Source organism: Pogoniulus pusillus, chromosome 12 (genome assembly GCF_015220805.1).
Source record: "Pogoniulus pusillus isolate bPogPus1 chromosome 12, bPogPus1.pri, whole genome shotgun sequence".
Lineage (NCBI taxonomy): Eukaryota > Metazoa > Chordata > Aves > Piciformes > Lybiidae > Pogoniulus > Pogoniulus pusillus.
In genome coordinates, this window is record NC_087275.1 from 5,394,762 (window position 1) to 5,421,122 (window position 26,361).

At 43.4% G+C, this 26,361-nt stretch overlaps 2 long non-coding RNA genes across 3 annotated transcripts in view; both read left to right on the top strand.

Moving 5' to 3' along the window:
• The window catches only part of LOC135180088 (uncharacterized), a 79,809-nt gene that overhangs the window by 10,935 nt on the left and 42,513 nt on the right, over positions 1-26,361 (top strand). The window lies entirely within an intron of this gene.
• LOC135180090 (uncharacterized) lies at positions 1,571-25,462 on the top strand. Of its 2 annotated transcripts, none has more exons than XR_010304269.1 (2): positions 1,571-2,689; positions 25,050-25,462. It is a non-coding gene; the product is annotated as an uncharacterized LOC135180090 (long non-coding RNA). The 2 variants fall into 2 exon arrangements; XR_010304270.1 differs by lacking the exon at positions 1,571-2,689 and adding an exon at positions 23,110-23,514.

A 26,361-nucleotide genomic window follows, 5' to 3' on the forward strand; every position in this document is an offset into this window, starting at 1 on the left:
ATATCCTGGCTACAGTAACAACATTTGTTGACATTTCTATTAAATCCTACAGGGTAGATATGCCTTAATTCACTGTGATCCTGGAGAAAATCTATTGAAGTCAATGGAGATACATGAGTTTAAATAGTGGTACAAGGACAAACGCATCCTGCGAGTTAGAGCAGACAAGAATGAATCCACTGTCCTCATTTAAACTGCAGCTTTAGCTGGTGCCATTCCCTGAAGTTTCTGGAGGTGGAAGAATGGTGCACTAACTCACTATCATCTTGTCAAGTACATTTCTGTGGGTTTTATTAGTTCTGCAATTTAGGTTCAGCATAAAAAACGACCAGTATCTTGATTTATCAGTTTTATGACAATGGTGTTCTCTCTATGCTGCAAAAGGATACTTTCCTCAGAGTCCAGCTGCTTCATGAGGTAGAAATGTATCTATTGGGATTCCACAGAAAATTCTTTTGGACATTAGATCTTACCCTACCCTTATCCTAAGAAATAAATCCAAAATCCTTGCAAGATTCTCATGTTCAATTTGCCCAAAGTCATTCAGATGCAGTTTCAGACTAATATGATAGACAATGAGTGAACCCATAACTACATTGGGCTTGAAAAAGCACAGGAAGGGAGAGGTTTTGTTTGGGATATATAATCCCAAAAACCTAACAGTATTTGTACATAAGCAGGAGGGCAACTCAGTGACTCCATGAAGGCATCCCTCTTGAGGAGGACCAGTTCTGCTAAGAAGTGTAGTACTATGCAAATGGAAGGGATGGAACAGAGAAAGAGAAATGCATAGGATGCCTTGACACTAAGTTAGGAAACCTAACTGCAGAAGCTGTCTATTGCTTTGGAAACTAACATTGATCAGTCTGGTCCTCTGTGCCAGTGTACGTAGTAGTGGGTTGAAGACTGGGAACATGGGTCTGTCAGGGCAATGCTGTGCCTCTTCTCCCCCTACAGCTGTATCCTGCAGGCCCCAGTGAGCTTAGCTAGGCTGGGTCACAGGCAGTGATGGGGATAACCACAATCTGGTCATTCCTAGACACTGCTGCAGGCCTTGAGCCCAGGGACAGCATATAGAATCATAGAACCAACCAGGTTGGAAGAGACCTCCAAGATCATCCAGTCCAACCTATCCCCCAGCCCTAGACAGTCAGCCAGACCATGGCACTAAGTGCCCCATCCAGTCTTTTGTTGAAGACCTCAGGTAAAGAGTCAGACATGGTCCAGTGTTTGGTTGACAAGGTCACAATGATAAGGCAGATCTTAGGGCAAGCTGGTCTGTGAGTTAGGAACAGAGTCTAAATCGATGAGGAAATGGTGGAGTGTATCATATCAGTAACACAGCTGCAGTGCATTGCAGCTGGAACCAATCTTCATCCCTCTGCTTTAGAGCAGCCATCAGGAAAGAGGTATAGACTTTGATGAGCTTCAGTAGATTCCCTTCTCTAAATGCAGCTGTGCTCTTTCTCAAGTAGACAGGAGCCCAGGTGGCTGAAGGGGAGGATACCATGAGGACCTTTAAATAGTGTAGCTAAATATAATACCTGCATGGAAAAGATAACAGTCAAGCTGCTGGACTTGATTGCTCTACTGTTTTGAGTAACAGCAGCCAGAGTTGTAGTCTCTTGTACTTGAAGGACTGCAAGAAATCTCAGACTACTGGAGATTCTTTCTAGATGAATACTACTTTGGCCCCTTCATCTGAGAGCAAGATAAATCCATGATAACAGCACTAAAAGCTCCTGTAAAACATGTATTGCTATGCATAGAAACACACTCGAGTGTGTGCTTGTGGGTTTTTTGTTTGCTTGGGTTTATGGTGGGTTTTTCTCATTCACTGCAATATTTTTCCTCTATTCCTCTGTTTTAAAGTAACATATTTGCTTAGAAAGAGTCAATTTATATACTTTATTTGCTACAATTTTCTGGATGAGATGACTTGCTGTTCCTCTTTTTTAATTCCTACTTATCCATGCACTGAATGATACTTAAAATGAGGTTGATGCCTTTATTGTTTGCTCCTTCAGAACCAGCTGCAAGTTTAAAGTCTGAGCTTTTTGAAGTGACCATAGTGGCTTTAACAATGTATTTTCTCTCTGCAAATGAGACTGATTTCACAGTATTAATCTATGAATATCTGTCTGGAGAGATCTTATTTCTTTGGCGCTAGCTGAAGGGTACGAAATACTCTTCCCCTTGCAGCATTTCAATGTTTTATAAGCTCCAACTGACACTATCATGTTAAAATCTGAATTTCTTCCAAATGTGAAGTTGACAGTATGAGCTGCTAATTTACAGTACTTCAGCTGTGCCAAGTGATAGTGACTTTTTGCCTAAATTACTTTCTCTGAACTAGTTTAACATTATTCCATGGGAACCAGTCAGAGTTGTGTGCTATATTTGGATGATCTTACTTTGGTTGTTTGAGGTCTTCAATATTTACCAAGCAACTAACTTAAGCCTCATTCTTCCATTTTATATTTAAGGGGAAAAGCAAATGTAGTTCAATTGTTGATTTGACACTACAGAAATGTTTTGTGGCTGGATTCCAGTGCAGCTTTCAGGATGTGTATGATGAATTTGAATCTCTGCTCTGCTAAGACCTAGCCTGGAGTACTGTGTCCAGCTCTGGAACCCTCAACACAGGAAGGATATGAACCTGATGGAGAAGGTCCAGAGGAGGGCCATGGTAATGATCAGTGGGCTTGAATACCTCTGCTTCAAAGACAGATGATGGAGCTGGGGTTGTTCATCCTGGGGAAGATTCCAGGGAGACGCAGTAGTGACCTTCCAGTACCTGAAGAAGGCTGCACAGGAACTGTTTGCAAAGGTCTGTAGTGATAGGGTGAGGGACAATGGTTTTAAATTAGAGAAGTGTAGATTTAGATTGGATGGTGTTAGGAATAAGTTCTTTACCATTAGGGTGGTGGAACACTGGAACAGCTTGTCCAGGGAGGTAGTTTAGTCCCCATCCTTCAAGGTCAGGCTCCACAAGGCTCTGAGTAACCTGACCTAGTGGACAATGTCCTTGCTCAATGCAGGGTAGTTGGACTAGATGAGCTTTGGAAGTTCCTTCCAACCCAAACCATTCTATGATTTTAGATTAATTGCTCTGTGTGGGGTTTTTGTCTATTTGTTGTATGTGCATTTATTGTGGGTGGGGGGTTGTTGTTGTTGTTTGGTTAGGTTTTGGATTTTTTTGTCACCATGTTTCATAGAATCAACCAGGTTGGAAGAGACCTCCAAGATCATCATGACCCTCCCACCTTCTTCCCACCCCTCTACCTTATCCCAGACTTTGCCTTATGTTCAATGTGAGCTTGGAGGATTGGCCATGGGGGTAGGAAACAGATGGATTAACTAGGCAGCAAGCTAGAGAGAGAGAAGTGCAGCCCAAAGCCAGAAAGCAAACTCTGTTATCTATGTTTGTGTTCTTATTTTTATACGTCTCAGCAAGCCTATGAGTGAAGCAGGCATCACCACTGTTTCCTTTTCACAGCCTGTAATCTAATTCCTCTCAAGAAAATATTCTAGCTAGGCTCAAACTAGCACATCATAGAACCATAGAATCAACTAGGTTGGAAGAGACCCCAAGATCATCCAACTCTTCAACACCTCCAGGGATGGCAACTCCACCACCTCCCTGGGCAGCCCATTCCAATGCCAATCACTCTCTCTGACAACAACTTCCTCCTAACATCCAGCATATACCTCTCCTGGCACAACTTGAGACTGTCCCCCCTTCTTCTGTTGCTGGTTGTCTGGGAGAAGAGACCAACCCTATCTGGCTATAACCTCCCTTCAGGTAGTTGTAGACAGCAATGAGGTCACCTCTGAGCATCCTCTTCTGCAGGCTGCACACCCCCAGCTCCCCCAGCCTCTCCTCACAGGGCTGTGCTCCAGACCTCTCACCAGCTTTGTTGCCCTTTTCTGGACACATGTCAGTATCTCAACATCTCTCTTGAATTGAGGAGCCCAGAACTGGACACAATACTCAAGGTTTGCTTCACTACCATTGAAGATTTGTGTTCTAATCCAGCAGCAAAGCTCACAGCCTGTCCACATAGCTTATTTTCTATTTGATCTCTCAGTTAAGTTGCAATCCTGTGTAGCATTACAGTCATAGAATCATAGAATCAAGAAGGTTGGAAGAGACCTCCAAGATCATCCAGTCCAACCTAGCACCCAGCAATATCCAATCAACTAGACCATGGCACTAAGTGCCTCATCCAGGCTTTTCTTGAAGACCCCCAGGGATGGTGCCTCCACCACCTCCCTGGGCAGCCCATTCCAGTGGGAAATCACTCTCTCTGTGAAGAACTTCTTCCTAATATCCAGCCTATACCTACCCTGGCACAACTTGAGACTGTGTCCCCTTGTTCTATGGAAAGTATGGCATAAATCCAGCATGTTTTTGTTGGATGAAGCAGTAAAAGGAAAGGAGATGAGAGAGCAACAATATGACTGGTTATAGAAAACTTTGATAAATAGGAAGTTATTTCTTCATTTCTTTGAATTGATGAAATCTTCAGTGTGTGGTGTACAGACCCCAAGACTGCTATGCAGAAAGGGGTTTAGTCTGCTATGATCTGCCTTTTCCTCTTCCTCCTTTTTCAGTATCAATCAAGTTTCCTTTTGGGAAGAGAATATGTTTGAGAGTAACAACTTCAGAACTGCAGTAGTCTGGACAACCACAAATGATAATATTTGGGCTAGAGGAATGAACTGGTAGTTGGGAGCTCTGCATCAATGCATAACAACTTTTCAACCTTGTCTATTTACATGAGATTCTTTTGGAGTGAGTGCTGTCTCTCCATATGTGTGACTGCAGCAAAGAGTGCAGTGGGTGTCTCTTGTCAGAAACTGAGTTTTAGTGCTGCTATAATGTAATATTGCAGTATAGTAACTATGATATTGCCCATAAATAGCAGGGCTGAGCATTTCTGTATGCTCAGATCTCCACAGTTCATGAGAATAGCAATACTGTTTCCTGCATAAATGTTCCCATTATGTACTTTCTTTATGGCCAATTGGACAATTATAAGATGTTTACCTGAGAAATTTGAGTTTAATCAAGCTACTTTCAGGAAAAAGTGAACAATCATATGTGATGGATTGGGTATCTCCTGCCCCCCCACTAGAACAGGCTGTCCAACCTGGCCTTGAATACCTTCAGGGAGGGAGCAGCCACAACCTCCCTGGGCAACCTGTGCCAGTGCCTCACCATCCTCACTGGAAAGAACCCTTTCCTAACATCTAGTTTGAATCTCCCCTCTGCCAGTTTAACCCCATTCCTCCTTGTCCTGTCATTACAAGACCTTGTCAATAGTGTTTCCCTAGCCTTCCTGCAGCCTCTCTTCAGATCCTGGAATGCCACTATAAGGTCTCCTCGAAGCCTTCTCTCCTGCAGGCTCAAGAGCCCCAACTCTTGTAGCTTATGCTAATAGCAGAGCTGCTGCAGCCCTCTGAGCAGCTTCATGGCCCTCCTCTGGACTTGCTCCAATATTTCAATGTCCTTCTTGTGTTGGGGGCTGCAGAACTGCTCACAGTACTCCAGGTGGGCTCTGACAAGATCTTAACTTTGTCTCTTGAATATTTAAACACTACATGTCAATACAACCAATCATGAGGTTGTCTTTTGAATATTTAAGCACTACATGCCAATACAAGCCTGGATAAGTACCAAAATTAATTTTGAAGGCCCAAGTCTGGATTTGGTTGCTGGGTTTTTTTTTGCCATAGAGACTCCATATTTAATTACATGGAAGTACTATAAAATTGCATTCACCTTAAGCAAAGAGGATTCTGAACTGTGCTGGCTCTGCACTGATTTGCTTATTAACCATGTAACAAATTATGTCATCTGACAGCAACAAAATGACCACTAAGAAGTCTTGTAGGTATTGTGATGCCTTGGGTGTTCCCTGACCCCCCACACTTTAGAAATCACCCAGAGTAGACTCAGCCAGCTCTGGAAATTGAATGAAGCTTATATTTACAGCTAGCACAATATACAAGCAGGTAGTTACAGTATATACAGTTATAGACAGAAATAGACAAGGTAAAAGGTAATGCAGAAATACAACAGCCCTGCCCAGGAGGGGCATCCAACTGCCCTTTCACTTTCCCTCTACCCCTCTCAACCTTACCCCAGTCCCAAGGAAGAATGGAGGTTGGGCCAGAGGTTAGGAAGCAAAGTGGATTAGTCAGAGAAACGGAGGGTGAGGTTAGAGAGAGAGAGATGTAGCTTGAAGCTCCCCAGCAGCAGAAGTTGAGACTCCCTTATCTATGTTTTGTTTTTTGTTTTTATACATCTCAGCAAGCCTATGAGAGAAGCAGACATCACCATTGCTTTCCTTTCACAGCCTGTAATCTAGTTCTCACCAAAACATTCTAGCTAGCTTCAGACTAGCACAGGTATTCAAGTGTTGCAGGCTGTGCTGCCTGCTCTCTCTGCTTGCTGCAGGACCATGATGAACAAGCCTATAGACCAATATGGTTGTGGGCCAGCCACGAGGGTCTCCAGGTGATTCAATGTGAATTATGCAGAAGCCACTTTATGTGTCAGCCTGAATATGTACACTCAGCCTGCAGAGCACATGCCTACACATTAGCATAATTAGTCAGGGACAACCCACTCCATCAGCATAAACCACACCTTTACCAAGGTGTCCTATTATCTATCATAGGATCAACCAGGTTGGAAGAGACCTCCAAGATCATCCAGGCCAACCCAGCACCCAGCCCTAGCCAGGCAACTGGACCATGGCATCAAGTGCCTCATCCAGTCCTCTCTTCAACACCTCCAGAGATGGTGACTCCACCACCTCCCTGGGCAGCCCATTCCAATGCCAATCACTCTCTCTGGCAACAACTTCCTCCTAACATCCAGCCTAGACCTCCCCTGGCACAACTTGGGGCTGTGTCCCCTTGTTCTATTGCTGGTTGGCTGGCAGAAGAGGCCAACCCCACCTGGCTACAACCTCCCTCCAGGTAGTTGTAGACAGCAATGAGGTCACCCCTGAGCCTCCTCTTCTGCAGGCTGCACACCCCCAGCTCCCTCAGCCTCTCCTCACAGGGTTTGTGTTCCAGGCCCCTCACCAGCTTCATTGCCCTTCTCTGGACACCTTCCAGCACCTCAACACCTCTCTTGAATTGGGGAGCCCAGAACTGGACACAGGACTGAGCCAGCTGCGTGTGTGAACCAAGGTGTTATTATAAGGATCTGCCTGTTGTCATTTCTCTTCACTCCATTCTCACAGCTCTCCTGCACCCCACAACTCTTCTGCATTCTGCACTCCCACATTCAGGTTCCAAATGAGACAAAGAAAGAGAAAAAAAAAAAGGTAATTCAACTTTTAATTTATAGTTTAAGCTTCCAAGGAATGGTTCTTATTATCTGGTGATTTAGATGCAGTAGGGAACTGAAAGGATGATTTTTTTTTTCCATAAAGAATGTCCTTTTTTTCTCCTTTGGCAATTTGGATTATCACTAGCTGTAATAAATAAAGTGATTTCCAAATGGAGTGTGTCTATGTACGATGTTTTGATGTAGTGTGGGCATTATCTTTTATGATATTCAGTTTTGACTTCAACTGCTTATTATCATAATTTGAGACAGGCACACGTAGCTTGGTTGGAACTGAATGAAAAGCCAAAGTCCTCCTACTAAGCAAATTTTGCCTCTAACATTTAAATATTTCTCCTTCAAAACGCTGTCCACAAGACCTTGTACATTTAGGCATTTATAGAGTAGCAGAAGCAATCTATTTTTTTATTTTTAATAAATGGCCCTTAAGGCACATTGGGCACTTCGAGCAGAATTAGCAGTTTGGTCACATTCAAAGTGTCCCCTCTGAGCAGCAATAACACAACCTTGTTATTTCATTAGGAAATTGTATCTAAGTTTCGTGTATGCCTTGTTAGGCTGGAGTATAGAAAACATGATCATGTCATGGGGCTGGTCTTTGTTAATGGACTACAGCCCTGCCTGAACATGAGCCAGCAGTGTGCCCAGGTGGCCAAGAGAGCCAGTGGCATCCTGGCCTGCATCAGGAATGGTGTGGTCAGCAGGAGCAGGGAGGTCATTCTGCCCCTGTACTCTGCACTGGTTAGACCACACCTTGAGTACTGTGTTCAGTTCTGGGCCCCCCAGTTTAGGAGGGACATTGAGATGCTTGAGCGTGTCCAGAGAAGGGCAACGAGGCTGGTGAGAGGCCTTGAGCACAGCCCTACGAGGAGAGGCTGAGGGAGCTGGGATTGGTTAGCCTGGAGAAGAGGAGGCTCAGGGGAGACCTTATTGCTGTCTACAACTACCTGAGGGGAGGTTGTGGCCAGGAGGAGGTTGCTCTCTTCTCTCAGGTGGCCAGCACCAGAACGAGAGGACACAGCCTCAAGCTATGCCAGGGGAGATTTAGGCTGGAGGTGAGGAGAAAGTTCTTCCCTGAGAGAGTCATTGGACACTGGAATGGGCTGCCCGGGGAGGTGGTGGAGTCGCCGTCCCTGGAGCTGTTCAAGGCAGGATTGGATGTGGCACTTGGTGCCATGGTCTAGCCTTGAGCTCTGTGGTAAAGGGTTGGACTTGATGATCTGTGAGGTCTCTTCCAACCTTGATGATACTGTGATACTGTGTGATACTGTGATATTTGTACTCACAAGTGAAAAAAGAGGCATCAGCCTCTTGAAGATGATGGCATAAAAGTATTAGATTTTAAAATATAATAAGTATGGTTTGTATTTGTGCTTCAGATATATACTTTAAAAATACCTATTTGCAGAATCATGTGTTTGTCTCAATTTACTTGATTTTTTTCCAGTAGTTTCACAGTTAATTCATTAAGCTGATTCAGTGAAGAAGAGCAAGAAAGAAATTAATGGTCATGATTAAAAATTAGGGATGGGAAGCAGAAGCCAGAAAATGTGAGTGTAAATCAAACCTTTTGTTTGGCCAAAGGTTAACAGTTGCTGAGTTTTCCATGTCAGATTTTCTACAGATAACTGCACATAAAAAGGAAAGAGAGGACTTCAGAGAAGCAAAATTTATAGCTGATGCTAAATTACTGAGGCTAGTCAAGTATAATGAAGCCTGAAAACATTTTGAAGTAAATAATAAGGTTAAATAAATAGGCAGTAGGATGGATAATGTGATTTGTCTCTAACAGATGTAAGCAAATGCTAACTGGAAAGAGTGATTGAAGTTGTTCATACCTGTGGCATTAAAAAGTAATTGTAATCACTAAGGAAATAAATCCTGCTGGCATTTAAGTTTAAACAATTGGATGAAAACAGAATTACACAAACAAAGTCTTCTCTTATCAAGTATCTGTAGCTTGAAATAGGTGGTGTAAGCCACAGTGAGAGAGAGGGCAGTAAACAGAAGGATGTGCCAGAATGAAGCCCTCTACCCTGGACTGCCCCTGTGCCGCAGCCTTCGGTGAGCCAGGACAAGGGTAGTGACTGCTGATGTTGGCCACAGTTCAGCTGTCAACAGGTGCTGCTGCAGGCCCTGGGCCCAGCTGTGAAGGCAAACCCTGGCACAGGCTTGCATTGCAGTTATGTCAGGTTCATCAGAGCCCAAGGCTGGTGTGGTGGTTTGGCTGTTACCAGCCCCCCACACACTTTTAGAATTGCCCCAGCTAACTCAGCCGGACTCTGGGAATATAAATGAAGCTATTTATTTACAGCAGCACAATATACAAGCAGATAGTTACAGTATATACAGTTATAGACAGAAATAGACAAGGGAAAAGTAATACAGAAGCACAACTCCCCTCCCAGAAACCTGAGTCCCCAGGAGGGGTTCTCAAACCACCCCAACACTTCCCCCTGCCCCTCTCAACCTTACCCCAATCCTGAGAAAGAATAGAGGTGCAGCCAAGAGGTTAAGAAGGAAGGTCAGTGGCAGTGAGGTTAATGAGCTGTTGCTCAGTGTGAAGCCAAAAGCAAAGTGAAAACAAAATGGAGAATGTTATCTAATGTTTGCTTCTTGTTCCCACAGTTCTCAACGAGACTGATGAGGGAAGGAGACATCACCATTGTTTTCATTTCACAGCCTATTATCTAGTTCTTTTCACCAAAACATTCTAGCCTGCTTCAAACTAGCACAGCTGGGCAGGTCCCCATGTCTGGGGCAGTTCCCAGCACACACGACTCTCCACCCACCCTTTGACATGTGGGGGGGGGTGGGGAACACCCAAGCCATCATGCACACTTTGCTAGATATTATTTACAGCATGATACTGAAGTTATGTTGGGAAACTTGTCATTTGACCACACTTTGCTAGAGATCATTTACGTAATGATACTGAAGTCATGTTTTGAAGCTTGTCATTTGGCCATGCTATATTTACTCTTTCTCCTGTTTTGATCAAATCTGTATAGCTTCTGACAGATATCAGAGAATCACAGAATCAACCAGGTTGGAAGAGACCTCCAAAATCATCCAGTCCAACCTAGCACCCAGCCCTACGCAATCAACTAGACCTCCCTGAAGCCTGAGTCCTCAGGAGGGACTCCCAACCACCTTTGCCTGCTAGGCACTAAGCCAAGACTGAAATAGACCTTCCCCAGCCACTAAACTCCATCCTGGGGCAACATGGGGTGCCTGGCCAGAGCAATTTTCATACAACCAGGAGTTTGATTAACAAAGTAGGAAAATGTTGTGTTCAGTTTTGGGCTCCCCAGTTTAAGAGGAACAGGGATCTGCTGGAGAGGGTCCAGTGGAGAGCTACGAGGATGATGAGGGGACTGGAGGGCATGGCTTTATGAGGAGAGGCTGAGCGACCTGGGGCTGTTTAGTCTGGAAAAGAGAAGACTCAGAGGGGATTTAATAAATGTTTATAAGTACCTGAGGGCTGGCCAGGACTGGGGGGACAGGCTCTGCTTACTGCTCCCTGGGATAGGACAAGGAGCAATGGGTGTAAGTTGCAGCAAAAGAGGTTCTGCCTCAACAGAAGAGGGAACTTCTTTGCTGTAAGTGTCACAGAGCACTGGAATAGGCTTCCCAGAGAGGCTGTGGAGTCACCTTCTCAGGAGCCTTTCAAGGCCTGTCTGGCTGTGTTCCTCTGTGATCTGTGTTACATAGGATTGTCCTGCTCTGGCAGGGGGGTTGGACTTGATGACCTCCTTGGGTCCCTTCAACCTCTAACATCCTGTGAGCCTGTGACTTTCTTTCTGCTTTACAAATCATTTCTTTCATCCTACAGCTGATCATAAACTGCTTTGGAGCTAAAATGAAACTGACTAGGACACCTTTAAATGCTGTGTAAACTACTCCTTGGAAATATCAGGAGGAGTTTTTGTCCAGAGAAGCTCAGGAGCATCCATCACCTTCATACTCAAATGCCAATTCCTCAATTGCCTGATTTAAATAACACTTTTGCCATTGATTTTCAAGGACCAAAAATTCATTTGTAACAGGAGATGAAAAGTTGACAGTCTCTGCTTTAAATAAGAAAGACTTTTCTACAACCCAATTATGTAAATCTCTAGTATGTTTGTATTGAAATGATAACTTCCATTAACTCAAAAGTTGGGACAGAACTTCAGCTGTTTTGAATTAGCATATAAAAATTGAAACCCTTGCATTGCTGCTGATTTGCTGTGATTCTAACTAGAATTTGGTGCCTTAATCATTGAGTTCAGAGCTGGTTTTCAAGATAAATTAATTTAGTTAAACTTCACTTTTAAGGAGTTAGTGAAATTGTCCTGCAGTGTATTTATTCTGCAGCTTCAAGAGAAAACATTTATTCTTATATCTTTGCATGAGAAACATGTAAATTTATGACAGCAGAACCACGGGGAAATTCAATAAGAAAACAAAATTTTGGTTGCTTCAAATTGAGTTGAAATTATGGACACAAATGATAGAAGATCAGATAAGTCCAGTTCTGGGCCTCTCAATTCAAGAGAGATGTTGAGATACTGGAATGTGCCCAGAGAAGGGTGACAAAGCTGGTGAGGGGCCTGGAACACAAACCCTATGAGGAGAGGCTGAGGGAGCTGGGGGTGTGCAGCCTGGAGAAAAGGAGGCTCAGGGATGACCTCATTGCTGTCTACAACTACCTGAAGGGAGGTTGTAGCCAGGTGGGGGTTGGTCTCTTCTGCCAGGCAAGCAGCAACAGAACAAGGGGACACAGTCTCAAGTTGTGTCAGGGTAGGTATAGGATGCATGTTAGGAGGAAGTTCTTCACAGTGAGAGTGATTGGCATTGGAATGGGCTGCCCAGGGAGGTGGTGGAGTCACCATCTCTGGAGGTGTTGAATAGAGGACTGGCTGAGGCACTTAGTGCCATGGTCTGGTTGACTGGCTAGGGCTGGGTGCTAGGTTGGACTGGCTGATCTTGGAGGTCTCTTCCAACCTGGTTGATTCATAATTCTATGTACTCACAAAATTATCTCCTGACTCATGGGGCTAGCTGCAGAGTCAGTACCCAAATACTTTCAGGGAATTCTTTTACTTGTCAGCCTCTGAGGCTTCTGATTCTTTTCAGGCTTCATAGAGTGCTGGGAAAGGAAACAGACAATCTCTGACCTTATCTCTTGGCTCTTCTGGATGATATGTGTGTGTCCAGGACTTTGCATCTTGGCATGAGACTTTCAGGTGTAGTGCTGGCCACACTGTTCCTGATGCAGGCCATATGTATCTGTATATTCTTTATATTGTCAAATCCAGTTAAAAATGTTAAGTCAAGACATGAAGCTTTCTTCCATTGGTTTGTGGGAGAAAAAAAGAAGCAGAAGAAAAAAAATAATCTCTTACAAGCCATCTTGTATAAAATCTGGAAATAACTGGATGTTAATTGACACTTTCCCCCTCCCTGGTAATTAGCTGCATTATGGGAATTTTCTACTTATTTATAAAGCACTTAATGAAACATTAAAGTTGAAATGTGCTAATTCTAATTTGATTCCAATAAGAATTTTTAGCTAAGGTGATGCCATTATAATTTCATCACTCAGCAAAGAGCAAAACAACAAGAAATAGATGTTTGTGCACTTACAAGGGGAAAAAAACCCACAAACCAGTCTAATTTCTGCCCTGTGTATAGAAAGAATGATATGCAACCAGTTATTCTTTAGCTTGTGATTCCAAACTCTGCTTAGTGTTTTATTAAGCTTTATGAGATCAAAATTTGCATTTGGACACCATGTGGATAGTCATTTCAGTGTATACCCTCTAGTCAAGCATATGGAAGAGCAAATGCTGAGGTTAAACTTTGAAGACCAGGCTTGAACCTTTTCCCATTCTTACCACAGAACACATTGATTCTGTTCACAGCATTTTTAAGTTTTCTGAAAGTTTGGCATTTGGTCTCAAGTGCTGAGTAATGGATTTGTCCATGGAAAATAACCTGGTTTATGCTCTGCTCCTCATCATTTGGTTTTGATATAATTTATCATATTTCCCTTAATAGAACTCTTCTTTTTTCTTCTTGCCCACAGAAAACATTCAACAGTAGGTGTAAATGTGTGTTAGATATATATCTCCATTCTCTTGTAGGTTGTTGGGGTTTTTTTTTGTAGTCAAATAAATTAGCTTAGCCCTCTTACTGTTTTAACAGCTTCTCATCCAGCCTGAAGATAATTAAGCCAAAGATAAATATTTAAAGTTGTTTTCTTCATGCTAAATTTTGCTTGGTGTATTTCTAGCTGACAACTGAAGCCTGATAAATGAGAGCAAATGTAATCCTAATGACTTTGTGAAATTTGTAGTGATTAATTTATTCAGTTTTGTTGTGGAAGTTTTCCAGTCACAAGTGAGAACATATTTTCAATAGGGCTAAAACGTGTTGCTGTAATAGTGTTATACTGGCTGAGGAAAGCAATTTGCTAAGAACAATAAATGCTGAAGATAGAAATCAAGTGCTTCGGCTATCAACAAAACAAAAACCACTAACCTAGCAATGAGTTTGTTTAGCACCATTCCAGATGGCAGGAGTTTTCCACAAGTGCTCATCTTTTGCAGTCAGTATTATTCTCTAATAAAGTTATGTCTCAAATTATTCCTATACCATATGCAGATCTAAACCTTGGTCCTACTTGTTTCTAGCAACATCAGTGTTTCTACTTGTATCCATCTCAGCACTGGACAGGCCACACCTTGAGTGCTGTGTCCAGTTGTGGGCTCCTCAATTCAAGAGAGATGTTGAGGTGCTGGAAGGTGTCCAGAGAAGGGCAACAAAGCTGGTGAGGGGGCTGGAACACAAACCCTATGAGGAGAGGCTGAGGGAGCTGGGGGTGTTTAGCATAGAGAAGAGGAGGCTCAGGGATGACCTCATTGCTGTCTACAACTACCTGAAGGGAGGCTGTAGCCAGGTGGGTTGGTCTCTTCTGCCAGGCAACCAGCAACAGAACAAGAGGACACAGTCTCAAGCTGTGTTGGGGAAGGTCTAGCCTGGATGTTGTTAGGAAGCTGTTGCCAGAGAGAGTGATTTGCACTGGAATGGGATGCCCAAGGAAGTGGTGGAATTGCCATCCCTGGAGGTGTTCAAGAAAAGATTGGATGAGGCACTTGATGCTATGATCTAGTTGATTGTCTAGGGCTGGGTGCTAGGTTGGACTGGCTGATCTTGGAGATCTCTTCCAACCTGGTTGATTCTGTGATTAACAGAAATAAAAATGTGGTGTAAATGGAACTGTAATATATCATGATTTAATCATCAAATCGATAATGAATTATCAAACAGAACTTGATCTTGTAGTGGTCCATGCAGTCATTTTGGAAAGTGGCTAATTTGTTAATATGGTAATGACCATATTTTCTGTCTTTGTACTGGATGCTCCACATGAAAGTGAAACCCCAGTTTTTGTAGATTAGGGATTCTGTTTCAATGCTTCTCAAACGAAATGAAAAGGCCATTGAAGGGATCACAGCATTTTATGCAGCACGACGTAACTCAATTCCAGTAGCAAGTGAATTCAAACAAGTGTGGCACCAAAAGCATATGAAAATGTTTAGGTACTGGATATTAGGAAGAAGTTCTTCACAGAGAGAGTGATTTCCCATTGGAATGGGCTGCTCAGGGAGGTGGTGGAGTCACCGTCCCTGGGAGTCTTCAAGAAAAGCCTGGCTGAGGCACTTAGTGCCATGGTCTAGTTGATTGGATAGGGCAGGGTGCTAGGTTGGACTGGATGATCTTGGAGGTCTCTTCCAACTTGGTTGATTCTATGATTCTATGATTCTATGACTCAGGAGTTTCTTTTAATTATTGTTCCAATTAATATTTTTTTAAGTTAGAGAAATCCACCTCAATGAAGTCAATATTCAGTGAAAACTGTCCCTTATTTTTAATGAATGTTTTCCATTTCAGTGTACCTTTTTAATAAAGTGCAGGAAGTTTGTTTAAACTCTGTTGAAATATTAATGAAATTCTTTGTTTTGACAGTTTCCCATCAGTGTTTGTGCTCATTATTTTGTGACATGGGACACTGTTGCATGTTTTCTGTAGTTTAATCACTTGCATTTTTTTGGTCCTTGTAGCAGTAACCTTTTCAGCATTTGATGGCAAAAATGCCCCCCTGGGAACTTTCTGATTAACATGCAAGAACAAAGTGCTCAGAAAAGCATGTGCTGGGAGCACTGCATTCTGTGAGTCCCAGTTTAAAGTTGTGTACCTGTGCTAGTTTGAAGCTAGCTGGAATGTTTTGGTGAGAAGGATTAGATCACAGCCTGTGAAAGAGAAAACAAGGGTGATGTCTACTTCACTCATAGGCTTGCTGAGAGATATAAGAACAAGAATCCAAACATAGATAAGGCACTTCTTCTGCTGGGGAGCTCTGAGCTGCATCTCTCCCTCTAGCCTCTCTGCTGTCTCTCTGATTAATCCACTTTGCTTCCTAACCCCTTGGCTGAACCTCCATTCTTCCTTGGGACTGGGGTAAGGTTGAGAGGGCTGGGAGAAGGTGTAAGGGCAGTTGGGAGCCCCTCCTGGGGACTCAGGTTTCTGGGAGGGCTGTTGTGTTTCTGTATCCCTTTTTACCTTGTCTATTTCTGTCTGTAACTGTATATACTGTAACTATCTGCTTGTATATTGTGCTAGCTGTAAATATAAGCTTCATTCAATTTCCAGAGCTGGCTGAGCCTAGTCTGGGTAATTTCCACAGTGTGGGGGGGTGGGTAACACCCAAACCACCACAGTACCAACTTGAATATATCTGTGAGTCACATAGGGAACCGCTATAATTCTGTAGGGAGGACATGAAGTCCAGTGTCAAGTGCAGAAGGCTTTCAGTAGGAAAATTAGAGCAGATTAGAGAAGGGCTATGCTAAGAACAGTCAAAATGTAGTTAATTTTTAATAGCACCACTTGCTTTTTTTTATCAACTAAGCATATAAGGTGGAATAGAGAGGTGCAAAGTGTATTTTTAATACCCTCAGAAGGAAGACTTTAATGGGAAGAGTCCTGGGTTCAAATCTAGCCTATTTTTAGACATTTTGCTCTTTATGCTAATTTGCCTCAGTTTGATCAGCCACATTCAGACATCTGTCCCTCAGTATGTCTAGCCAGGGAGCTGCTCTGAACTGCACTGTCTGTTTGCATTGAGTTCAGCCACATTTTGATTTTTCTCCTTTTTTCCTCGTGTCATTCTGCCTACATCTTTTTCTTACGATACCAAAGCCAGTTTAAGTCAACCTCTGTCAGTGAGATCCAATTATACAAACCCAAAAAAGGTCAGTTGTTTTCTAGTCTAGACAGTGAAGTTAGAGTTCTGCTGCCTCTGTATCCTTACGACATCCCTGCCTGAACATGAGCCAGCAGTGTGCCCAGGTGGCCAAAAGAGCCAGTGGCATCCTGGCCTGCATCAGGAATGGTGTGGTCAGCAGGAGCAGGGAGGTCATTCTGCTCCTGTACTCTGCACTGGTTAGACCACACCTTGAGTCCTGTGTTCAGTTCTGGGCCCCCCAGTTTAGGAGGGACATTGAGATGCTTGAACGTGTCCAGAGAAGGGCGACGAGGCTGGGGAGAGGCCTTGAGCACAGCCCTACGAGGAGAGGCTGAGGGAGCTGGGATTGGTTAGCCTGGAGAAGAGGAGGCTCAGGGGAGACCTTATTGCTGTCTACAACTACCTGAGGGGTGGCTGTGGCCAGGAGGAGGTTGCTCTCTTCTCTCAGGTGGCCAGCACCAGAACAAGAGGACACAGCCTCAGGCTGTGCCAGGGGAGATTTAGGCTGGAGGTGAGGAGAAAGTTCTTCACTGAGAGAGTCATTGGACACTGGAATGGGCTGCCCGGGGAGGTGGTGGAGTCGCCGTCCCTGGGGCTGTTCAAGGCAGGATTGGATGTGGCACTTGGTGCCATGGTCTGGCCTTGAGCTCTGTGGTAAAGGGTTGGACTTGATGATCTATGAGGTCTCTTCCAACCTTGGTGACACTGTGATACTGTGTGATCATGAGGGTCTTTACCAACCTGAACGTGTTTGTTATTCTATGAACCGTTAAATGTTCTTTTGCTTAAAATATTTTAGTATAGTCTACATGGGAAATCACTTTTGGGTTAATTAGTTGAGTTTAAAAAGCAAATTAAACATACAGTAGGATTTTTGTCCATTTTTAGACAGTTAATCAGAAGAGACTTTCATCTGGGTGTATATGTTAGCAAAATTTGTTTCAATGTAGTTTTGGAAAACTCTCAATGCCAGCTGTGTTTCTGGTCAAATGATTCAACTTAGCATCCTTGATTCATTTCACCTTCCCCCTTTCTTTTCAACTCCTAAACTGAGAAGATCTACAGTGCATGTTCTGGCTAGATGGATTGACACTGGAAATACTGAGCTTCAGTAAGTGAGGAAGCTGCGGTGTGATCCAAATTTATACCCTCACTGAAGGGAGAAGTCAACATTTTTTTTTCTTCCTTTCTGAATGTTTCCTTTGAAAGTTTTTCTGAGAAAACTCTGGACTCTTTAACCCTTATAATGTGTTGTGAAGAGATTTGTCTGAGTTTAGGGTAAGATAGGAGGCTGAATTTTGAAAGGTTTTTAGATAATTTAATAATATATACAAAGAGAATTTCCCCCAAGCTTATATACAGTTAACCCACACAAATTCTTTGTATGTGTTGCTCTCTTCTCTCAGGTGGCCAGCACCAGAACAAGAGGACACAGCCTCAAGCTGCGCCAGGGGAGATTTAGGCTGGAGGTGAGGAGAAAGTTCTTCCCTGAGAGAGTCATTAGACACTGGAATGGGCTGCCTGGGGAGGTGGTGGAGTCGCCGTCCCTGGAGCTGTTCAAGGCAGGACTGGACGTGGCACTTGGTGCCATGGTCTAGCCTTGAGCTGTGTGGTAAAGGGTTGGACTTGATGATCTATGAGGTCTCTTCCAACCCTGATGATACTGTGATACTGTGATACAGATTGTCTATTTACAGCAGGATTCAGGAATTTGGCAGATGTTTGGAAAGGTTTTGGATAGAGAGTCTTGTGGCATAAAGTGCCACTGGTAAAGTCACTGAGATTTCTTAGCTGCTCAAATCAAGAATGTTCAGTTACTCACTAGTTGCAGTCACAGTCTCTGTGGTCCCAAATATGCGTAGCCAAAGCCATGGGGTTGATCCTTGTGGATCCAAATAATTCAGTTTGGATATTGGGGCGTGCTGGCTGAGAAGGCTCCATGGGCACGATCGGGCTGGGGATGGTGAGCTGGAGCGGTGACAGACTCGGAACGGCGGCTGGCTGGGAGCGCCTTGGTCGATCACCCACTGGATCGGTGCAAAGTACCGTGGGATGGAGGCATACACTGCGATAGTGGCCCCAGGCGACAGAGGCTAGGAGAGGTGGGCAGAGGAGGGTGGCAGGAGCATTGAATTGTCCTATTTATGAGATGTGGGTCGAGATTGATGGTCCTTTGGCCACAATACTGTCCAGTAAGCATCTGGCAGCAGGCCAAAACATGCCAAATAAGGTAGAGTCCACAGGTCAGGTACCCTCAAATATGGGAAGAGCACAGGTGGGCCACACACTAAGCATGTGGGCTTATGCAACCTGTTTACATCAACCTTATATAGCCAGGGCAGGCCAGACTGTGATACTGTGATACTGTGATACTGTGACTCTAAGGCGCTAAGACTCTTGAGCTCCTTTGTCCTCTTAATGTGTTTAACCCTGAGTTAGACAGAAAAACACCTTTTGGCAGGAAAACATGACCTGGCAAGCATAGGCCTGTGAATAAGCCTATTTAGGCCCATGTGGCCCTCCACCACATAATGCCATTTTACTTTGAAGAGTTTTTACTGTAGATAGCTATCTGCTCATTTACTGCTTTGTTGCTCTGATTTCAGAGCTTTGTTTAAACTAAAACTCCCCAAAATAAGGCTGCAATTCTGTTCACTGTGTCACATCACTATTTCAACTCTCGCCACCCCCAGCCACTGAACTTTCATATTAAATTATTTGTTACACGGTTATGAAGACATTATGGGAATATATATCTACAGAAACTTATTAATAACTAGCAAACATTCAAACTATTAACAGAGAGAGTTTTCCCCTTGGCTTAATGCCTCTTGGGGTTTTATACTATAATCTGTTCTCTGCTTTATGGCAGAGGTAATAGAAATTACAGAGGCATTTCAAGGATTTACTCACAATTCGGATTAATAAGAAATCACCCTCTGGGTTATGTCACAGCCTATTGCAAGTGTCCAATTCTTCAGGGTCTCTGCCTGTGGACTTTGAGGCTGGAATCCTCTGGTGTCAGGGAAATGGCAGTCTCTCTCCTTGCTGCTGGCTTCTGCTGGCTGCTCTCTCCAGGGGTCCGCAGGCAGGATCTCCAGGTGCAGAGGCAGGATTCCATGCAGTCTGAGCACGGGTCTAAGGCTGGCTAAAGGCAGGCATACAGCCCAAGGAAGTACACAGGCAGGCAAGCATGTGGCAGAGCCACAAGTAATGTGGGGGAGCAAGCACATGAGCCTGTGCACCCCTATTTATTAAATGTGGGCTAAGAGTTAAGGGTCTCATTGGCCACTCGAATGATCAATCAGGTTGGCAATCAGCCAAACCTTACCATACTGAGCAAAAGGCACTTGCCTGGACTATCCCAAATATGGGGATCACATGGACTTACACCAGGGAGACATGAGCTGGGTGTGTGGGGGCTTACACAATCAGGTGTCCTGGGCAACTGACCTTATGGCCCCGGTCTGTTGTGCCCCTTTGTGCTTGTTTACCCCTGGTGCAGGCAGAGAGACATGTCCAGGCAGAGCAGGCATAAATAAGCTTGCTACAGGCCCTCCACAACAATCACCTATTTGCATTCCTATGCAGGAAAGTAATGTGTTTTATGCCACTTCTTCAATGACTAACCCCTCTCTGGTTGAGTAAATTCATAGAAATGATCTGTTTGATGAACCTGAAAACATAATGAGCAAAACCAAAACACGTTTTCAGAACACATGGACTATGGAATGACCTCTTGGACTCTATCCATAAAGATTTATGTAAGTTTTGATGTGTATCCTATTTTATGGAAATATAGATTCTGACCCAGATACACTTCAAGTAACTCTCTTGAAACCATTGGGATACTGAGCCAGAAATAGAAGTGTTTGTAGCAGCTGGTGAATTGAATGAATTGGAGTGCCTGTTGGGAAAAAGCATGCAACAGTTAGGAAGACAAAAATCAGACCAGCTGAGACAAACAGCTAGAATAGTTTAAGAGTCCTGGGATGGATGAAGAGGCAAAATTGCTGGATCTGTTACAAAGGACAGATTATGAGACACCAGTGAATAGAAATCTATCCTGTTAAAATTATTAGAACCAATCACAGAGCCAAGTACTGGTTAACATGCACCAGCTGCTGGTGCTTCCCCTACTCCGTGGCACGACACATCCTGGGACCATCAAATTTCCTCAGTCATATATTCTTGTCAATATCTACTGAACTGCTTTGAGATTTACCTTTTCTTTTCATAATCTTTTAAAGAACCTCTCCATTGATTTCTCTGCTTATATCTTTTGCTCTAGCTCCTTGTTTTCCTCCATTCTCCACAGAGGTCAGCTTTACAGCCATCGTTTTCTTCATCAGCTCATCAGGTTTAAGATGTATAATTCATGTTAAGGAGTTAGTCCTTGAAGCCTAAGGATATTTATTTTATATATTTATTCAATCAATTACAACTTAAAGGCCTTGCACATAGTAAAATTTGTATGGTAGATTCAGCATTAGAAAACCAGATGGCAAAGAAGAAATTGAAGATAAAACAGATGGGCAATGAATGATATGCAAATTAAATATGGTTTGAAGGATCTTGGGGGTCTAGTTGTAATTTTAAAGAGTGGGATACCCAGTAAGTTAATTTGATGATTTTCATACTGTATCTCATTTAATTAATGCATTTATTTCAAATCCCCTCTGTTTTTCCAACTAATTTTTTCTTGGTTTGTAGTTTGGAATCTTTTACATTATATTTTTAACTGAACCAGCATGACAACATAGAACATTCTTTTTATGATGCAGTCTCACGAGAGGCAGGCTAGAAATTTAGATTCTTATGCACAAGGGCTTACTGTTGTTCTGCTTACTAACAATATCAGACATCCTTTTGTTTTGACATTTATAAGTGAATAAAAGGCATTAGGAAGAAATACTTCTTGTAGAAATTTTAACCTCTGTTACTTCTCTGGGCAACTTTGAATTCTTTAAAAAAAACCACAAAACCCAATGTAAAACCCATCAACAGCCCTCCTACTTGAATTCAAACTTCAAGGTTACTGCCCAAGAAACTCATAGAAAGAGAAATATATTTTGTAATATATGTGCTTCTTTTTTTTTTTTTTTTTTTTTTTTTTTTTTTAATAGGGAAAAAACCCTTTGTCTATCATGGAATCATAGGAGCAGAGAATCAACCAGGGTACTGTGTCCAGTTCTGAGCTCCTCAATTCAAGAAGGATGTTGAGGTGCTGGAACATGTCCAGAGAAGGGCAACGAAGCTGGTGAGGGGTCTGGAGCACAAATCCTATGAGGAGAGGTTGAGGGAGCTGGGCCTGTTTAGCCTGGAGAAGAGGAGGCTCAGGGGTGATCTTATTACTGTCTACAACTACCTGAAGGGACCAGGCCAACCTATCACCCTGCCCTATCCAATCAACTAGACCATGGCACTAAGTGCCTCAGCCAGGCTTTTCTTGAAGACCCCCGGGGACGGTGCCTCCACCACCTCCCTGGGCAGCCCATTCCAATGCCAATCACTCTCTCTGTGAAGAACTTCTTCCTAACATCCAGCCTATACCTACCCTGGCACAACTTGAGAGTGTGTCCCCTTGTTCTATTGCTGGTTACCTGGGAGAAGAGGCCACCCCCCACCTGGCTACAATGGCCCTTCAGGTAGTTGTAGACAGTAATAAGATCACCCCTGAGCCTCCTCTTCTCCAGGCTAAACAGGCCCAGCTCCCTCAACCTCTCCTCATAGGATTTGTGCTCCAGGCCCCTCAACAGCTTTGTTGCCCTTCTCTGGACATGTTCCAGCACCTCTACATCCTTCTTGAATTGAGGGGCCCAGAACTGGACACAGTACTCAAGGTGTGGCCTGACCAGTGCTGAGTACAGGGGCAGAATAACCTCCCTTGACCTACTGGCCACACTGTTCCTGATGCAGGCCAGGATGCCATTGGCTCTCTTGGCCACCTGGGCACACTGCTGCCTCATCTTCAGCTACTATCTATCAGTACCCCCAGGTCCCTTTCCTCCTGACTGCTCTCCAGCCACTCAGTCCCCAGCCTGTAGTGCTGCTTGGGGTTGTTGTGGCCAAAGTGCAGAACCCTGCACTTGGCCTTGTTAAATCTCATCCCATCTTCTAGCACCTGCACTAGTTTGGTTTTGTTTTTTTCAGCGTTGTGCCTTCTTACCTAACAATATTGGAGATAATTATGGTAATTATAATAAAATATAATAATACTTGTCCATTTTTGAGTGGATTTTAAAGCGCTTTCTGACATTGACTAATTAAGTCTAACAATATGAAGTGAGGTGGATAGCAGGTGTTTGTTCATCTCGCTGGATCACGTCACCCACCATAGCAATACAGCTGCTTCTACTCAAGTCTCATTGACTTCTAAATCATCAGCATGGCTTTCTGTAAATAATTTCCCCTCACTCTCTGCATAGGCTGTAGAGAAGTGGAAGCTCTTCCTTATGTGACCTCTGCTTTTAATGATACTGGAAATTTATGTTCTCGTTTAGGCTCATCACAGCTACATCCAGCATGATGACAATGAGAGGCTGTGCAGCCATGTGAATCCAGACATGCTTGTCATTGTGCTAGTTTGAAGCTAGCTAGAATGTTTTGGTGAGAAGAATTAGATTACAGGCTGTGAAAAGGAAGCAATGGTGATGTCTACTGCACTCATAGGCTTGCTGGGATGTGTAAGAAGAAAAACATAAATATAGACAATGGAGTTGCTCTCTGGGCTTTGTGGGCTGCACTTCTCTCTCTAACCTAACCTGTTGTCTGTGTGACTAATCCATCTGCTTCCCAACCCCCCTGGCTGACCTTCCAATCTTCCTTGGGTGTAAGGCAAGGATCTTGGGTAAGTTAGAGGTGTGGGAGGTAGGTGGAAGGGTGGTTGGGAGCCCATCATGGGGACTCAGGTTTCAGGGAGGGCTGTTGTGTTTTTGTATTACTTTTTAACTTGTCTATTTCTGTCTATACTGTAAATCTCTGCTTATATATTGTGCTAAGATGTAAACATAAGCTTCATTCAATTTCCAGAGCCTCTGAATCTAGTCTGGGTGATTTTCCTAAGTGGGGGCAGGTAACACCCAAACCATCAGAGTCACGTAAAAAGGGAAGAGAGGCATGAATAACCCCTAAACTATTCCAGAAAATCACCTCTCAGATCACAGAATCATAGAATCAACCAGGTTGGAAGAGACCTCCAAAATCATCCAGTCCAACCTACCAACCAGCCCTAGCCAGTCAACTAGACCATGGCACCAAGTGCCTCAGCCAGTCTTCTCTTGAAAACTTCCAGGGACGGCAACTCCATCACCTCCCTGGGCAGCCCATTCCAATGCCAATCACTCTCTCTGGCAACAACTTCCTCCTAACATCCAGCCTATACTTCCCCTGGCACAGCTTGAGACTGTGTCCCCTTGTTCTATTGCTGGTTGCCTGGGAGAAGAGACAGACCCCCACCTGGCTACAGCCTCCTTTCAGGTAGTGGACAATGTTTAGTCACATGATTAAGTAATTCCAGACTGGCTTCCAAGAAGAAAATATTTAATCCAAGACCTGTTGACACTCATGCATACCTATGGCAAAACCCAACAAAGTCAGAGAATAATGCTCTTTTCTATCTCTTCTATCTTTTTCACCTGCTCCCTTAGACATAGATGCACTCATGCATTTATTTTATTTTCATGCTTTCAGGGATTATTCATACTGAGGTGAACTAATATGGGATGCAACATGTTGTTCCTAATAATCATGGCATAGTCTGGACTTTTTGCAACAAAACAAAGGGTGTTGAGGATATGAAGTGACAGATGCTTGATTAAATTTTTAAAGGGCAAAGTGGAGGATGTAGGGTAAATTTTCTGAGCAGCATACAGAAGACTCAACACAAATCCCATTATTAGTTTATGAGATATGTGGGTGTTAAGTAATAACAAGAGTCCTACACAGACATTTCTAATACACTGCTGTACAAATTTACACCCATGCATTCAATGAGTTTAGACAATGAAAGCTGGAATCAGACTTTCAGTCCTTATACGCTATCAAAATTAATGTTATTCTTCATTTTCTTAAGTAACACAGCATGAGTTTTAAGAATAACACCACATAAAATGCCTGCTTCTAACTCTAACTCTCAGGAAATTAATGATGATAGATAATACACTGTGTACTTTTAAAAATGATGAACATATTGTGCACATATTACACCAGATCAGCCAAGTGTCTTTGCCCAGGACAGCACTTACATAACTATCAAGTCAGAAAGTACTGATATCACATAACTTGTAAATTAATTCTAGCCTGAACAAGGTGATTTTGAACGTGTCAGGTTTCCTCTGAATTGAGTGCTTATACACCCATATGAAACCTTTTTCTTCCTTATAGGCACTGCAGATTGTAGAAAGAGGAAAACACAAATCCTCCCTTGCAGCCAATCGAAAGAACAAAGGTGCTACTAGAACATCTGGATACTTTTGGATCACAGGATGTTAGGGGTTGGAAGGGATCTATGGAGATTATCAAGTCCAATCCTCCTTCCAGAGCACTACCATCATCTGTGGGAATGGAGTGAAGAAGAAAAATAACAGACAGATTATGACCTTGGTTCTCACAAGCAGCTGGCTAACTTATCTCAGAAGGGATAGATAACAGACACCCCGTTAATGAGGAAAGCAAGGTGTGGTTCATGCTGATGGAGTGGGTTGTCCTTGACTAATTATGCTAATGTATAGGTGTGTGCTCTATGCCCTGAGGGTATATATTGAGAGCCGAATGATCAATAAACGTCTCTGGCATCACCTTGTGGTATCACCTTGATCACATTGGTCTGTGGGGCCTTGAACACATTTCCCACAGCAAGCTAAACAGATTTCTGCAACACCATTCTAGTGCAGATCACACAGGAATGCATCCCTTATCCCTATTGCACAAAGATGATTAGCTGCTGGAAAGAGAGACAGGCTGTACATGATCATATAACTCAAGCAGCCAGGATGTATACATAGATGCATGCAACAGAGGTCCATGAGCTGTAAGGTTACAGCACACAGCTCACAAGAGTCAGCTGAACACATTCAAGGACAACCAGAAGTCACAGTCGCTGGATCACACTGCTGCACTATGTCACAGAATCTCAGAATCACAGAATTTCTTGGATTGGAAAAGACCTTCAAGATCATCAAACCCAATCATCAGTTTTGCACTGGCAAGTCCTTGACTAAACCAAAGCCCTCAGCACAACATCTAATCCCTATGAATTGCTATGGTTGGAAAGGACCACCAGCATCATCCAGTCCAACCTTCATCCCAGCATCCTTCATCACCAGACCATAGCCTCAAGCACCACATCCACTCTCCTTTTAAATACCTCCAGGGATGGCGACTCCACCACCTCCCTGAGCAGCCTGTTCCAGTGCCTGACCTCCTGTTCAGGAAAGAACTTCCTCCCAACATCCAACCCAAACCTCCCCTGATGCAACTTGAGGCCATTTCCTCATTGCAGAGACACAGAACTTTAGAGGTGTAACACCCTTCTCTGTACAATAAATGGCCTAGGCACTGATATGTGAAAGCATTCCTGTTCCAAACAACTCTTAAGGAACTTGCTTAATGTTCTGCATAGAATTAGTTTCAAGCATATGCTTATGAGCTTTCAGAATTCAGGCTTGGTACCGAGCTCAATACCTGAAAGAATAAA